General features: G+C 45.3%; 1 protein-coding gene and 1 non-coding gene across 2 annotated transcripts in view; both read left to right on the plus strand.

The window, feature by feature from the left end:
* The window catches only part of LOC126473469 (uncharacterized), a 911,006-nt gene that overhangs the window by 785,505 nt on the left and 107,153 nt on the right, over positions 1–18,348 (plus strand). The window lies entirely within an intron of this gene.
* Trnaa-cgc (transfer RNA alanine (anticodon CGC)) lies at positions 9,398–9,475 on the plus strand. Its single transcript has one exon. It is a non-coding gene; the product is annotated as a tRNA-Ala (tRNA).

The raw sequence follows: 18,348 nt of genomic DNA on the forward strand, positions 1-18,348 counted from the left end.
GATGTTGACTCTGAAATTATTGGTATATCGGTGCACCACTTAAATAATTTGGCAATGCGGAGGCTTCCTTTACCAGGATACAGATTAGCTGGCTGTTTTTCAAGGAGTTTCTTGCGGAGGGTGAGAATGCCCATGTACGTAAGAAAATAGTATTCCGTTTGAGTACATAGGCGTATCACGACGCTGCACTGAACACACATTAAAATGTTGTGTAGGTGCAGCTGAATTTAGTGAAACAAAACTTCTAATTTTTGTTGTTTATAGGTCCCCTAACTCTGACTTCAGAGCATTTCTGCTCAAGCCAGAGAGGGTTCTTGATTCGCTTTATAGGAAATACCAGAAATTAGTTATATGTGGTGACTTCCATGGTAATTTTGTATATGACTGTGCAAGAAAAACGTTGCTGGTAGATCTCCTAAATTCATATGATCTGATGCAGACTGTGTTTTCTTCCAACTAGGGTGCAGGGGAACAGTAACACAGCAATAGACAATATTTTTATTCATTCTTCATTTCTAGATGGGCATTCTATTAGACAAGGGTAAAAGGCTTTCCAGACTATGATGCACAAATTTTAACACTAAAAGGCTTTTGTAGTCTTACGACTGTCACATATAATTACAAATTATGTAGCAAAGTTAATCCAACGGCAATAGAAAGCTGCAGGATGTTTATATTCCCGATAACATAGAAGACAAATGTAATGCTTTCCTTAGCATATTTCTCATTCTGTTTGAGAGATGCTTTCCATTATAATGTTCTAAACAGGGTACTAGCAGTAAAAGGCAGCCTGGGTGGCTGATTAGTGGGATAGGCATATCACGTAGAACAAAGCGGGAATTATATCAAAATGTTAGAAGTAGTCACAAACAAGCTACTGTAGCCCATTACAAACAGTATTGTAAGGTGCTTAAAAATGTTTTTAGGAAGGCAAAGTGTATGTGGTACGCAAATATAATAGCTAATTAACAGGATAAAATTAAAACCATATGGTCAGTTGTGAAGGAAGTGTCTAGTCACAGGCACAAGGTCGACGACATAAAGTCAGTTCGTAGTAAAAATGTTTCTGTTACTGATAAATCAGATGTATGTAGAGTATTTAACAACCATTTTATGAGCATTGATGGTTATTTAAATAAAAATTTAGTTTCTACAGGGAATCATATAACTCTCTTGGCAAACGCCTTCCCGAGATTGATGTCTGAAATATTCCTCTGTGATACAGACAAGGGGGAGATTGAGTCAATAATTAAATCACTGAAGACTAAGGACTCTCATGGATATGATGGAGTGCCTAAGAGAAGTTTGCATATCAATCTCCTTCACTAAGAACGTGTCAGCACGGAGCTGCACTAACACAAGAAGTCTCTCCCAAGGTACGTAGGAAAATGTCTCTTCATCTACATTTCTCATATTCGAATGATGCCCATGCCTTAATGCACGAGCCTCCGCCGAGCTCTCATTGGTCGAGACTTTGCTCGCCAAAGAAAGTGCCCCAGACCTCCCTTCACAACTGGCCAAAGACAACCCTCACTGCAAAAATCGCTCACTGTACACAGAATACGTTAGCAATGTGCTCACAAGTTAGAAAGCCAGGTAAATGATAAAGGCTGAAAGTAGTCATTTGAGACGAGCAACTTTAAAACTTCAACAGGACATCTGACCCACAAACACTATAAAAGAAAATATACAGGGGTTGTGCAGAAAAATGTAAACGCCGCTAGAAATGCATGCTTGGTCAGAAATGCAGATGCAAGCCAAGCCTGCAGGTTGCGCTGTTGTTTTTAACCACGAACGGCACCTCTGCAATGTCTTTGTGGTCTGAATATGATCTGTGTAGGTGTATTGTTGGTGCTCACACGGTGGGCGCTTCCGTAACCATGGTAGCCGAACTGTTCCGTATGTTAAGTGCTCGTGACAGACCTTCGTTGAAGATCATTGTGACGAAAAATAAGAGTCCAACAGCTGAAGAAGTCACTGCAGAACTGAATGTCGCACTAGCTATTCCTGTTAGCTCCAGAACAACGCTTAGGGAACACCACAAGCTGGGAACTTCAGGGCGGGCTGGGAATCCGGAACCACTCATCAGTGACGCAAATGCGCATAACAGGAGAACGTGGCGGCGAAGCCATAAACCCGGTCTCTGGAGCAATAGAAGAAAGTCGTTTGGTCGGGTGAGTCTCGTTTACACTCTTTCCAATTTCGGGCCGAATTTACGTCCCAAGAGTGAAACATGGCGGTGATTCAGTGATGCTTTGGAGAGCTACATCATTGGTACTTTATGGACTCCAAAATAACGATTTTAATAGTGAAAAGGCTATATCTGATTTATTCGAGATAATTATCGTAATTAGTTAGTGGCTATCGACAGTTCCCTAGCCTGGTACTCTTGTCAAGTCTAACTCAATAGAGTTAATTAAATACGGACTAAGATCATTAAATTGCAGTTCATTGAAGTTCGTTATATAGATCTGTTCGAGTTGCTATAGTGAATTGAGAAAACAGTAATTAAAGAAATAGATCTTCTTTGATAGCACTTTGTGTTTGTTGGACATGGTGGTCGGTATCTCGTAGAGCTGAAAATATTAACAAGACGGTCGCCGTAGAATCCTTCATGTTCCACGCCGCTACAGTGCCCAAGGATCAGTTCTCTCACCAGTACTGTTCAATCTATATCTATCTGATCTACCTGACACTTCGTCCAGAAAATTCTGCTATGCCGATGACCTGGCTCTACCTGTACAACACCAGGAAATGAAGACAACAGAAGAGATTCTAACCAATGACCTGTCTGCACTAGATAATTACTTCAAAGTCTGGAGACTCCAACCTAGTGTGAGTAAAACAGAAGTGTGTTGGTTCCATTTAAATAATCGGTTAGCGAACGTAAAACTGGAAGTATGTTTCAGAGGCAGAATTCTTCGTCATTATTGGAACCCAAAATATCATCCTAGGCCTACACTGTGCTTCAAACAACACCTTCTTAACTTAGATCAAAAGTTGAGGACTCGAAATAACACCCTCCATAAGCTGTGCGGAACTACCTGGGGATCTTCAGCAACCACCCTGCGATCTTCAGCTCTGGGCTTGGTGTATTCAAGTGCTGAGTATTGTGCACCTGTTTGGATGAACAGTCATCATACAATTGTTGACACCCAGCTGAATACGACAATGAGCGTAATATCTGGCGCAATCAGATCTACTCCAGTTTATTGCCTTCCACTGTTAATCGGTATAATGCCTCCTGATCTAAGCAGATGTACTGTCCTTATGAGGGAATTCCACAAGATCTCCAGGAATTCTAACCTCCCCGTGCATAGCGACCTGCCACTTTTAAATTGTAAGGGACTGAAATCACGCCATCCAACTCTGTGCGATGCTGCTGACATGGTTGCTAAGGATTTACGGTCGGTGGGAAGTAGTGACGGATGTGCGCGTGCACAACATCTTCTCAGGTGCTAAACTTCCAAGTGGACTCGACCTGCCACGCAAGACCTGGACTGCTCTCAACAGAATCAGTACCGGCCGTGGCCGATGCAGGGATGCTCTCTTTAAGTGGGAAAAGCTGTCTAATCCGGCCTGTGACTTCGGGGCTCCATACCAGACTGTTCACCACATCGTCAGTGAATGCAGCATTCGAGCCTATCACCGTGCTGAAGAGGACTTCCTGCTAGCAACTCCGGATGCAGTGCGCTGGATTGAAGGACTGGATATTCAGACGTAAAGACAAACTTAAGATTCTTGTATGTAAATATGAACATACGTACATGTAATTTAATTTTATGATATGTCTGTATTAGCCATAATATAAATAAAATAACGGTTGCTATTTCTTGTGACGCTGGAAGTTGAAAAAGAATTCATGGGAGCACTTAAGACACATTGGAGACTACCATGCAATGTAGCTCTCTCCACGAAGTATTGATCATTGGTATCCAAAAGGCGAAAATTTGTATATGATGCAACGACTTAAACAGAGCAAATTCTTTCATATATAGAGCCAGACCACAAGCAGGCTCGAACCCACAATCATTCCTCAAGGATCCCAAGTGTTATAATCCTGTCTGTCTGTAGCAGTAATTATCTCAATAGGTTTTGTCTAAGAAAAGTTGTTAAATATCTTGGATTTATTCACAGAAAATAGCTTGCTGGCTAACTGAACACTTTTACGCCTATAGAATGCCGTAGCCTGATCCACAACAAAAGTAAAATCATAAGTAATCCTCTCGTTGCATAAGATGATACACAGATAACTTAGCATTCGCGAGGAATGCAGAACTCATAAGAATTTATATTATTATTATTATTATTATTATAGGAGCTTGCGACAACACGTGTTCACTTATGAGAAATTAATACACGCACATGCCGCCATTATATTTGATCCGTTATAGCTCGATGACTACTCTACAAGGTCGCGTTACTGGCAAGAATTACACTCCTGGAAATGGAAAAAAGAACACATTGACACCGGTGTGTCAGACCCACCATACTTGCTCCGGACACTGCGAGAGGGCTGTACAAGCAATGATCACACGCACGGCACAGCGGACACACCAGGAACCGCGGTGTTGGCCGTCGAATGGCGCTAGCTGCGCAGCATTTGTGCACCGCTGCCGTCAGTGTCAGCCAGTTTGCCGTGGCATACGGAGCTCCATCGCAGTCTTTAACACTGGTAGCATGCCGCGACAGCGTGGACGTGAACCGTATGTGCAGTTGACGGACTTTGAGCGAAGGCGTATAGTGGGCATGCGGGAGACCGGGTGGACGTACCGCCGAATTGCTCAACACGTGGGGCGTGAGGTCTCCACAGTACATCGATGTTGTCGCCAGTGGTCGGCGGAAGGTGCACGTGCCCGTCGACCTGGGACCGGACTGCAGCGACGCACGGATGCACGCCAAGACCATAGGATCCTACGCAGTGCCGTAGGGGACCGCATCGCCACTTCCCAGCAAATTAGGGACACTGTTGCTTCTGGGGTATCGGCGAGGACCATTCGCAACCGTCTCCATGAAGCTGGGCTACGGTCCCGCACACCGTTAGGCCGTCTTCCGCTCACGCCCCAACATCGTGCAGCCCGCCTCCAGTGGTGTCGCGACAGGCGTGAATGGAGGGACGAATGGATACGTGTCGTCTTCAGCGATGAGAGTCGCTTCTGCCTTGGTGCCAATGATGGTCGTATGCGTGTTTGGCGCCGTGCAGGTGAGCACCACAATCAGGACTGCATACGACCGAGGCACACAGGGCCAACACCCGGCATCATGGTGTGGGGAGCGATCTCCTACACTGGCCGTACACCACTGGTAATCGTCGAGGGGACACTGAATAGTGCACGGTACATCCAAACCGTCATCGAACCCATCGTTCTACCATTCCTAGACCGGCAAGGGAACTTGCTGTTCCAACAGGACAATGCACGTCTGCATGTATCCCGTGCCACCCAACGTGCTCTAGAAGGTGTAAGTCAACTACCCTGGCCAGCAAGATCTCCGGATCTGTCCCCCATTGAGCATGTTTGGGACTGGATGAAGCGTCGTCTCACGCGGTCTGCACGTCCAGCACGAACGCTGGTCCAACTGAGGCGCCAGGTGGAAATGGCATGGCAAGCCATTCCACAGGACTACATCCAGCATCTCTACGATCGTCTCCATGGGAGAATAGCAGCCTGCATTGCTGCGAAAGGTGGATATACACTGTACTAGTGCCGACATTATGCATGCTCTGTTGCCTGTGTCTATGTGCCTGTGGTTCTGTCAGTGTGATCATGTGATGTATCTGACCCCAGGAATGTGTCAATAAAGTTTCCCCTTCCTGGGACAATGAATTCACGGTGTTCTTATTTCAATTTCCAGGAGTGTATGTGAGCATTTGGGATGGTCAGTTCCATCTCATGATACAGTGTTTGTTCCCCAGTGGTGACGCTCTGTTCGAAGACGACAGGGCCCCTGTTCACAAGATCCGCATCGGACAGGACGGATATCGCGAGCACTAGGATGAATTTGGCCACCACAGTCACCAGATATTAATATTGTGGAGCCTTTGTGGTCTACTTTGGGGAGAAGGGTGTGTGATCGCTATCCACCTTCATCACCGTTCCCTGTGCTGTAAGCTGGTCGGAGTGGTCGAGTGGTTCCAGGCGCTTCAGTCCGCAACTGCGCTGCAGCTACGGTCGCAGGTTCGAATCCTGCCTCGGGCATGGATGTGTGTGATGTCCTTAGGTTAGTTAGGTTTAAGTAGTTCTGAGTCTAGGGCACTGATGACCTCAGATGGTAAGTCCCGTTGTGCTTAGAGCCATTTGAACCATTTGAGGCTTGGACCTCAAACGTAGTGTGTCCCAACAGTTGCATGCTGACAATCCCGTTCTTTCACCGTGTCCTACTATTTGCGCAAATACATTGTCATGCAGCTTAAATTTTTGCGACTGCTCTGTATATGGTAGGTTGCCGTATTCCACCGGTATGAAATAGACAATATAGCTCTTTGGAATCGACCATGTAGTTTCTCAGCTGGACATATTTATCTGCTATCCGCCTCCGTAGCCCGGTAGTGGGCGTGTGAGGCTGCTGTGCGGAGGAGCCAATTCCCAGCACTACCAGGGATTTTTCCTTGAGGAGATGTTTGGTGCGGGGTGCACTCAGCCTCGTGAAGCCAATTAAGGAGCGGCGGCTTCCAGGTCAAGAAACCGCAACCAATGACACAATTGGCAGATGATGACACGGCGGTCAGTCGGTCCAGATTGACCCACCACTCACAACGCCGATCTTTGCATTGCTTGCTTAAATTTCTATTCATGAGGTGTGTTGCGATGTGTGGAGAACATAGTTAAGGCATCAGCTTGATTATATTTATGAATTAACTTGGTCATTTGCGCATTGAAGGTTCTCGCGAACGTTTCCGCCTAACCATTTGATATGAGATAAAATGGTCTTGATCTACCATGTGTGACGCCGTTTGCTGTACAATGTTTCTCAGATTCTTCTGTAAATTAAAGTTGTAGGCAGCCCTTCTGTTGCAAATATTCTCGATATTACTAAACGGATCCATGACAATGAGCATTTCGGCACCTAAAATGGTCCCGCAAATTCGAACTGTATGCTGGTCCAAGACTGAAAGGGTTGTGGCCAAGGAAAATGTTTTCTAGGCTGTGCTGCTCGGTAGCGTTGAAATATTGTACAATTTTCTAGGGTTAGCTCAATATCTTTGTCGATCCCACTCCAAAAAACCTGTTCGCAGGATATCCTTATAGTGCAAACAATGCTCCAACGACCCCGGTGCAGCAAACTAAGTACCATCTTCTGAATGTTACAGTTCTTGTTATTTCCGTGTTGCTACGAAAATTGGAGAGAAATTCCGCCTTATGCAAGACAACTTTGTAGTTTCGTTTTCACCCATACATGTTTCAGCACTTTCTGTACTATCTTCAGTGGGTGTATCAACGTATTTTCCTTTTCACATGGGTGTTTATGCTAGTAGCTTTAAGTATACTACGCAATCTAACACCTTGTCATAGTTTTTGATGTTGTTGTGGTTTTAGTTTGTTTGTATTGAGATATCACTCTTATTTGTTTCGCTTTTGTCGTTACATATGTATTTTCTGCTATTCGTTCGCCAAACACAGAGGCGGCGAAAATTCTGTGATTTGCAGACAAATCCTAGAAAGTGCACGTGTAACGACAAAAGCGAAATAAATAAGCGTTTTACCTCGACACAAACAAATTAAAAACACCACAACATCAAAAAATATGACAAGGTGTTAGAGTGCGTACTAGACCTAGAGCTGCTTGCATGAACATCCAATAGCTTCATGTGAGAAGGAAAATAGAGCAATAAAACCACTGACTATAGTACAAAAAGTGCTGCAACATGTCTGGGCGAAAACAGAACTACAAAGGTGTCTTGCATAAGGCGAAATTCCTCTCTAAACTAAGTGCCTTGGTTGTAGGGGCCCTAGGTATTATGACTCCAGTTTTGTCATTTTCAGGATCTACAAGGAGAACTCTATAAAATGTAGTTCATTTCTTCTGTTCCATTACGTATTGCGAAGCAGTTTTTAATCAACAAACCAATGTGTTGCGTCGAAAAGAATCCCTGACAAGTTTGTTTATGAAAGTAGGAATGTTACTTCTCTCATAGAATACCGAGAGCAAATATTTGTGATCATTTAACAGACTAGATCTTTACACACAGTCGTGAAAGTTCTTGAGAGGGAACCTAATATCTAAGCCCCCTTCCTATCTGGCTATAATTTCTTTGAGCAGCGTTAATTGTTTTCGAAGCATACGCTATGGGTCGCCCCAACTCACTGGCCTTGTGCGAAATAATTGCCCCTGCCCGTAGTCCTAAGAATCAGCAGCCACTGTAATTAACTTCTTCACATCATAGTTAATTAAGCTACTGGGTTTAATCAGTGCATGTTTAAGCTTGTTGAATGCTTGTTGATGTTCGTTTTTCCAATCCAACCGCTCATTTTTTGTGTAAGTGCGTTCTTAAAGGTTCTGAAATGGACGCTGCGCCCAAAATAAATTTCCTATAACAGCTGATCTGAACCAGAATCGACTTTTTAGTTGCTTCACGTTAGTCAGTCTTAATTGTCTTCATATGTTTATGTGCTGTTATACCATCAGCGCCGAATATGTGTCCCAGATACCGTGTTTGTTTAACTAAGCGAAAGGAAAGTACTTTTCCTTAGTGCACTTTAAATTAGCTCATTCCAGAGCTTGAAATAATGCGTCTGAATTTCTGGAAAATCACACGGAATTTTTCCCATGACTATGATTATCACCGAAATAATTTGGAGTGCCTGGAATTCTGTTAGTGAAATGCTGAGCATAACTTTGGAAAACAGATGGAGCGCTAGCAGCTTCAAACGGCAATCGTTTATACTTAAATAAAACAATCGTAGTATTAATCGCTATAACGGGTTGGGATTGTTGCTCCAAAACCAACTGAAGATAAGCTTCCTTCAACTCGATATTTGCAACAATTGTATCTCCGGCCAACTGTATCGTAACACCGTCCCCCCCCCCTCCCCCCCGCCACACACACACACTTTGAAGATCCGGTAAGTATCCATAATTGCTTGGGCCTTAATTGACGCTTTAAAGTCACTGCAGATTCGCAGGAAACAATCGGTTTTCTTGATGAGCACACTGGCGTAGCCCATTGGCTGTTGGCCTTAGGTCCTAGTACACCCTCTTCCTGTAATCTTTGCTATTCTAATTCATCTTTCAAAGCAAAAGGCACGTTGCAGGCTTTGCAAACCTCTCCCAGGTTTCAGCGTGATGCATACTTCTGAATCCTTTACACTAGTAGCTTTTTCATAGTAAATTTGCGGCTATTTGCGTAATAGTTGCATGAGTCGAGTTTGGGACACTTGAGCTTGCACTTGACTGGTGGGGCCGAGCGAGGTGGCGCAGTGGTTAGCACGCTGGACTCGCATTCGGGAGGACGACGGTTCAATCCCGTCTCCGGCCATCCTGATTTAGGTTTTCCATGATTTCCCTAAATCGCTTCAGGCAAATGCCGGGATGGTTCCTTTGAAAGGGCACGGCCGATTTCCTTTCCCATCCTTCCCTCACCCGAGCTTGCGCTCCGTCTCTAATGACCTCGTTGTCGACGGGACGTTAAACATTAATCTCCTCCTCTATTGAGTGGTGGAGTCGTGCACCGCAGCACGCAACTCGGAGAACAAATCCAGATCCAATATATTAGCTTCATTCGGCCTGACCACAATGAGTCTTTCTTTTACAGTTTGATGATGATGATGATTGGTTTGTGTAGCGCTCAACTGCGCGGTCATCAGCGCCCGTACGAAGTCCCAATTTTTACACATCCAATTTTTGTACACAGTTCAGTCTAGCCACTGTCATGAGTGCTGATGATGATGATGAAATGATGAGGATAACACAAACACCCAGACCCCGGGAAAAAAAATACCCAAACCGACCGGGAATCGAACCCGGGACCCTGCGATCCAGAGGCAGCAACGCTAGCCACTAGACCACGAGCTGCGGGCGATTTTGCAGTGTTATATTTATACATTACAGTAGCGAAGAATTGATTGCATATGGCGATATTGTTGTACTGTAACTCGTTAAAGTGCTTTTAAATGGCAGTAACTTTCATGAGCCTAAATGCCTGTACGTTAGAAAATTTCAAAGTGTGGGCGATGACCCCGTATCGGCTTGAAATTTAACGAAGTTCTGTTGATTTCCATCTGTAAATATAAAGATTAATTTCAGCACGGTAAAACTGACCTCATTAAGAAACATTTGTGAGATGAGCACTGTCTTGCTCACTATCTTTACTTGCTTCCGTAAGGCATGTGCTATTCACTTTAAATTTACGTGCAGAATCAACACACTTTGGCCTTGCGACTCCTTTTATAACATGTTTTACATTTAGTCTTGCGAAAATAGCAATTCTCACCCTTGTGTGCCGCGCGGGGTAGCCGCGCGGTCTGGGGCGCCTTGTGAAGGTCGGTGCGGCTGCCCCCGTGGGAGGTTAAAGTCCTCCCTCGGGCATGGGTGTATGTGTTGTCCATAGCGTAAGTTAGTTTACGTTAGATTAAGTAGTGTGTAGGCTAAGGGACCGATGACCTCAGCATAAGACCTTACCACAGATTTCCAAAAAAATTCACCTTCGTGAGAAATACCACCTGAAACCTGAGCGTAACTTATTTTGGAATTGTTTTCCTGGTGTACTCTACAAGCCTGTGGCTGAATCTCGCCTGCCTTGTTTACTGCTAGTGTGTGAACGCTCTCGTCTGGCTAACGTTTTCTAGTCTAATGGAGCACCGAAGGATCTTTAAACACTGTGGATGATGTTATTGTTTGGTCAAATGCGAGTATTACTGGCAAACATACATCTTCTGATGGGTTTTTTTAAGTTCAATAAATCATTTTTCAAACTCTCATCAGTAAATTGCACTAAAATCATTCTCTCACGAGCGAGTCAGCATATGATTGTTTATATTTATCATTAAAATAAATGTAATTAAGGCCTCCCGTCGGGTAGACCGTTCGCCCGGTGCAGGTCTTTCGATTTGACACAAGTTCGGCGACTTGCACGTCGATGGGAATGAAATGATGATGATTAGGACAACACAACACCCAGTCCCTGAGCGGAAAAAATCTCCGACCCAGCCGGGAATCGAAGGCGGGCCCTTAGGATTGACATTCTGTCGCGCTGGCGACTCAGCTACCGGAGGCGAACACATTTATCATTAAGACACCGAAATCTGCAATCTCGTGTTAATCCCTGCAACTGAGTAACTCATTCTCAGTAACTGTGCCTGTCTTTCTTGACACAACTAAAATATTTGTGTCTTGCAGCAGCTACATGAATTTGCGAGTCATAGTATTCTACCAACTTCTCTTTCAACTGTACTTGCTTCTGCGTCTATTTTTGGATTAAGTTTTTTGATAAGCCTATAAACGTCTGCGCCAGAATAGGCAAGTACCACGTGGTTGTAATTAAAGTGCAAGTAGGCACGGAGGTTCGGTGTGGACGGTAATTATCGTATGGCAACGAAACTTGAAAGATACGCCAGAACGTTAACGGGGACCTATTTAGACTGGGAAAAAAAATTAGCTCCAGTTTTGGCCACCAGATACAAATCTGGCGCTGTGAAGACAAGAAAGATGTATAGAAATGTTCCCATATGTTATGGATTAGGAACGGGACGTGGGCAGAAAAACTCAAACGAGTGAGAAAGGCACAATGTTGAATTTTGTTATTATTTATTTGGCATAAAACTGTGGTTTCCACACATTTTCGCTCTTCCAAAGTAGGAATCATATGTTTTACAGGGTCTCGATAACATCACACGTCACGGTACAACTAATAGGCCCTCCGAGTGTATTCTTTTCGAATACCCCAAACTGGGCAATTCTGTGCATTCACTGCACTCCATGGAATATTGCCTGGCCACATGTCATCAACTTCGGTCCTTGTCAGAAACCGAAGAGCAAATTCAGAATGTTGCTACGGGTCATGAGGTTTCAATTGCTGCGCCGTGTGGTTCTTGTGCGGCTACTGATATAATACAGGTTGTTTCAAAATGAATATACGGGTTTTAATGCTTGGTAGCATTTATTACATTCAATTTATAAATAATACATCAAATGAAAGAGCAGTTCAAACGGATTTGTTTGTACACCCATCCACAGAGGGAAGAGTATGGAACGACCAAGAATGAATGAGAAACATCTTGAACGAATGGGAGTCTATCACGCATAATCCCAAGAAGTCAGTTCGTCCTTGTTCGCACCGGGAATTTAGTTTCACACTATGTGAGCGTGGAAGTAGTTGCTAGTGGGTAACTGATAAAAACAAATTTCTTTCAACAAATGGAAATTTTATTCCTAAAAACCCTTTCTTTAAAAAAAACAAATTTAAAAATTATAATCAGAAAACACCCTCTATATATCAATTTACAATTTATTCAGAGGCAGAAATAACAATTTCTTTTTTTTTTTTTTTTTTTGACAGTATTAACTTTCGGGTTGAGAACCTAGCCGTTCCCTTTTAACACGGCCACAGTCACGACCGCTCACAACAACCTCTGAAAGACTACACTGGTGCAAATCTGCAACACACCAGATTACCTTAAACTAAAAATTTTAACAACTCACACAAACACATAAACTATGCACCCCGTAGGAGGGATGGAAATGGTACAAAACACTCACATTAAGAAAAATTACTTGCCACCGAAGGTGCAACTTGTTTATAAAAGAAAACTCTCACGGTGGAAGGGTGGCAACTTTATAAACTAAAATGACCATTTAAATAAAAACCCATGAAATGCAGTCTTACATAAAATATACAAACATGCTCTACATTACACATATAACATACACTCCTGGAAATGGAAAAAAGAACACATTGACACCGGTGTGTCAGACCCACCATACTTGCTCCGGACACTGCGAGAGGGCTGTACAAGCAATGATCACACGCACGGCACAGCGGACACACCAGGAACCGCGGTGTTGGCCGTCGAATGGCGCTAGCTGCGCAGCATTTGTGCACCGCCGCCGTCAGTGTCAGCCAGTTTGCCGTGGCGTACGGAGCTCCATCGCAGTCTTTAACACTGGTAGCATGCCGCGACAGCGTGGACGTGAACCGTATGTGCAGTTGACGGAATTTGAGCGAGGGCTATAGTGGGCATGCGGGAGGCCGGGTGGACGTACCGCCGAATTGCTCAACACGTGGGGCGTGAGGTCTCCACAGTACATCGATGTTGTCGCCAGTGGTCGGCGGAAGGTGCACGTGCCCGTCGACCTGGGACCGGACCGCAGCGACGCACGGATGCACGCCAAGACCGTAGGATCCTACGCAGTGCCGTAGGGGACCGAACCGCCACTTCCCAGCAAATTAGGGACACTGTTGCTCATGGGGTATCGGCGAGGACCATTCGCAACCGTCTCCATGAAGCTGGGCTACGGTCCCGTACACCGTTAGGCCGTCTTCCGCTCACGCCCCAACATCGTGCAGCCCGCCTCAAGTGGTGTCGCGACAGGCGTGAATGGAGGGACGAATGGAGACGTGTCGTCTTCAGCGATGAGAGTCGCTTCTGCCTTGGTGCCAATGATGGTCGTATGCGTGTTTGGCGCCGTGCAGGTGAGCGCCACAATCAGGACTGCATACGACCGAGGCACACAGGGCCAACACCCGGCATCATGGTGTGGGGAGCGATCAACTACACTGGCCGTACACCACTGGTGATCGTCGAGGGGACACTGAATAGTGCACGGTACATCCAAACCGTCATCGAACCCATCGTTCTACCATTCCTAGACCGGCAAGGGAAATTGCTGTTCCAACAGGACAATGCACGTCCGCATGTATCCCGTGCCACCCAACGGGCTCTAGAAGGTGTAAGTCAACTACCCTGGCCAGCAAGATCTCCGGATCTGCCCCCATTGAGCATGTTTGGGACTGGATGAAGCGTCGTCTCACGCGGTCTGCACGTCCAGCACGAACGCTGGTCCAACTGAGGCGCCAGGTGGAAATGGCATGGCAAGCCGTTCCACAGGACTACATCCAGCATCTCTACGATCGTCTCCATGGGAGAATAGCAGCCTGCATTGCTGCGAAAGGTGGATATACACTGTACTGGTGCCGACATTGTGCATGCTCTGTTGCCTGTGTCTATGTGCCTGTGGTTCTGTCGGTGTGATAATGTGATGTATCTGACCCCAGGAATGTGTCAATAAAGTTTCCCCTTCCTGGGACAATGAATTCACGGTGTTCTTATTTCAATTTCCAGGAGTGTATTTCAGGAATTCGGCCGTTACACTTCGAGCAATAAATTCGTTGACAGCGAATTCGACAAACATGACAGAGGCAGCTATTAACGTACGGCAGAGCGACAGACAGACAGACAGACACTAACTGCCTAACAAATGCGGACGAGAGACAGACGAGCAAGCTGGAGACGAGAGACTGACCAAGAACACAAACAGAACTGAACAAGTAACTGAAACAACATATCATGAATCACTTAACTTATAATAAACTGCGATGTCTGGTGAAGATCTGGTGGAGCACCCCCAAAACGCTCTCCCGTACCGTCCTCTGCCAGCCGCTTCAACGGACGCAGGAAGTCGTGCCGATCTCCCGTCTCACGGCGTTGCAGCTCGCGCCGGCGAGTCCTATGTCGTAGGTTGGCTCCTGTTGCTCTCGTGTCGGCCGCGAAGCCACTACCCCTCGCTATACGGCGCGGCCCACTGGACTGACGTCCGCCCCGGTAGCTGAGTGGTCAGCGTGACAGACTGTCAACCCTAAGGGCCCGGGTTCGATTCCCGGCTGGGTCGGAGATTTTCTCCGCTCAGGGACTGGGCGTTGTGTTGACCTAATCATCATCATTTCATCCCCATCGACGCGACCTCGCGCAGGTCGCCGAAGTGGCGTCAAATCGAAAGACCTGCACCAGGCGAACGGTCTACCCGACGGGATGCCCTAGCCACGCGACATTTCCATTTCACTGGACTGACGTGGCGACCTCACATGCGCCGACGCTCAAGACGGACCAGTCATCTTGTGTCCCAGTGCGCGACCGACCAACTGATCGAACCAACCACCAGTGACCATTGCCTGAACAAACTCAAGCGGACTAGAGGCCTAACACATACTAGCACTCCGGACGACGGACAGACCCTGACTGCCCCACACTGACCCAGCTGACCAACTGACCAGACTCGCCGCCTAGCGAGCTCATAGTGCCCCTTAAATGCACGTGAACAGGCTACCTTTCCCCTTTCCCACCAGAGGGAGACACCTAAGCTGAGATTGCCACAGCGGCGCCACCGCCAGAAACGGAGGGCGACTGCTTTACACTACGCGATGCGGCGTGCTCTTTAAAACAGCAATTTTTACCACGGCTCAGCCTACATACTACAGCTTAGGTGTCAGCTTCGCAATCGAAATTTTGCTGCATGAGATGAAGATTTTCTGGATCGCGTAGTCTTTAGTGGTGAATCGACATTTCAAAATGGTTCAAATGGCTCTGAGCACTATGGGACGTAACTTCTGAGGTCATCAGTCCCCTAGAACTTAGAACTACTTAAACCTAACTAACCTAAGGACATCACACACATCCATGCCCGAGGCACGATTCCAACCTGCGACCGTAGTGGTCGCGCGGCTCCAGACTGTAGCGCCTAGAACCGCTCAGCCACTCCGGCCGGCGATCGACATTTCACCTTAATGGAAATGTGAACACACGTAATGTGTGTACCTGGAGGTAAACAAATCCCCACGAGGTGGTACAGTTGCAACGAGACTCCTCTCGACTTTTTCGGTGAAGCAACTGTTACTGGTGTTTCTCAGCAGCAAGATGGTGCGCCATCTCACTGGCATAACTCAGCTCGCGACTGGTTAAACGACGTTGTACCCGACCGCTGGATTGGCCGCAAGGCGCTGGATGACAGAGCTAGTTTTATATGATCTTCATGTTCACACACGGTCTGACCCCATGCGATCTTTGCCTTTGAGGGTTCATAAAGGATGATGTGTGTATGTCTCCGCTACCAGGTGATCTCTCCGACTTCAGAAATAGCACTGTTGCAACAATTACTATAGACATAGTGATCAAGGCTTTGGAAAAATTCGCCCATCGACTCGATGTGTGACGATGGTGCTCACATTGAACAATTTTAGGAAAACTGTTATAGTTGCTCTTTCATTTTATGTGTTATTTATAATTGTAAGTTAAATGTAATAAATGCTACAAAGCCTTAAAACCCGTATATTCATTTTGAAACACCCTGTGATACTGCGCGAGCACTAGCACCACGCGGAGCACGTACTGAATGTTCAGTTACAACAACAAAATCCTCGTCAATAGAAGTTCGCTGAATGGTTATGCGTTACTGAGCTTGAAATCATCGTCTTCAGCGATACGTTGGAAACATTAAAGACTGTTTTGTCTGCTAGTTGAGGTTAGTAGCGGCCGGAAAGCATTCAGTACGAGTCAGCGTATTTCGATTTCTATCGATTCAGCTGCACCCATCAACCACGTCGTCGAGTATGTTCTTTGACTGTAGAGATGGGTCGAACTCGTTCATTCCCGTGAACTACTTCACTCATTTCACTCGTTGCCGTGAAGCGTTCAAACGAAGTAGTTCATTCCTGAAGTACGGAAGCCTGGCGAAGTTGCCCAGTTCGCCGCTCAGCCGCGGCTACGCTGGCATCGCCTCGCTCGTACAATAAAGCTTTGTAATACTTCATAAGTTTACCAACAGATGGCCGAACTATGCAGTAACGTGCACGCAACGTTTTACACACAGCGTCTGAATTAACTTAAACAGAGCATGGTCGAAGGGGACAAAGGAAAGATAAACAGAGAAGCCTGTCACATATAAAGAAGGTATTAACGTTTAATGAAGCTCGACATTTTCTCACGAAGCGCCCAAAAAAGTCTTTATCTGCCAAGTGAAACCCTATTTGTTGTATTCATGGACTGAAAACTACAAAATAGAATGAGTATGTTTACCACTGTCACAAAGTCTATATACCTACGTTAAGTAATTATTCAGACGTTTTCCTGTAGATTTTATTTTTGTTGAGAGTAATAACCCTCAAAATTCAAAACGTAAACTGTCACCTGTAGTCATTGGTACTATTTCAGGTAAAATCCCTCTTTATTTTATTCGGAAAGCAGTTTTTGTATTTATTCACGCTTATACAATGGCTAGCAACTCGCGATCGCGAAAAAGTAGTGAAATTTGGGGTTTCTTCGCCGATTTAGGTGATGGGAAAGCAAAGTGCAACTGTTGTTCTAAGAGTATTTCGCCGCGCGATTCGTCGACAGGCAGTAGAGGGAGGACTGAAGTGAAGGGAGAATGAGTGACGTAGCGCCGATGTAGAGGGAGAGGGGAAGAGAGTGGGTGAACTAGAAAAAAGTGTGGAGTGTGCTATCTGTGAAGAGTTTGAAGTTCCAGTTCATTGAAATTGAGTGGTTAGTTCACACTTCACTGGAGTGAAGCGTTCATTTGAACGACTCATTCACGAGCTCCTCATCACTATTTGACTGCTCTTATTGTGTCTCTGTCGTATTTAACTGAACAGGCATTAGTAGCTACAGCCTATCTTCTTCTCGCAAATAGCGACAGATCTCTTATGAAAGCCCCACTAGGCGTTGTTTAAACAGCAACAGAGAATTCTGGTCGTCTCGTTGCAACTGTATCACCTCGTGGGGATTTGCTTACCTCCAGATACACGCGTGTGTTCACATTTTGGCACGCTTCTCAGATACCTTCGCGAAAAGTTCCTTACTAACTTAATTATGTATATACACAGTTCATCCATCCTAGGAATCGAGAATCTCGACGATTTTTTCCTGTTGTCGACAATGGTACCGGAAACATATCGGTCCCGAGAATTCCAATACTTTCAAGAACGTTTTAATTTTAAAGTTGAATTCGTTATTAAATAACAAAAAATATTCTTTCGTATTATGTAATTACAAATTAACACTTTGCGGTTTTTTTCTCTTTACTTGTGCTGTTCAACCTTGCTTCTTGCCTAATTTCATAATTCTGGGTCAATGGGAAGTACCCTATAGGTTTTACTTAGAAGGTTACGTTTTTTTCTCGACCAACGGACCGTAACCTTAGTCTGTGATATAAATTTCAACGTGGTACGTCTACCCATTACTAGAAAAAGGGTCTTAACAGACGAACGGACAGGCAGTCTGTCGGAAACAAATGAAAAAAAGATTTTTTCGTGTGATGTAATAACAAATTCACAATTTTCCGATTCTTTTTTTTTTCCTTGTGCTGTGAAACCTTGCTTCTTGTCAAATTTCATGATTTTACGCCAACGGTAAGGACACAATA

Source organism: Schistocerca serialis, chromosome 4 (genome assembly GCF_023864345.2).
Source record: "Schistocerca serialis cubense isolate TAMUIC-IGC-003099 chromosome 4, iqSchSeri2.2, whole genome shotgun sequence".
NCBI classification, from domain to species: Eukaryota; Metazoa; Arthropoda; class Insecta; order Orthoptera; family Acrididae; genus Schistocerca; species Schistocerca serialis.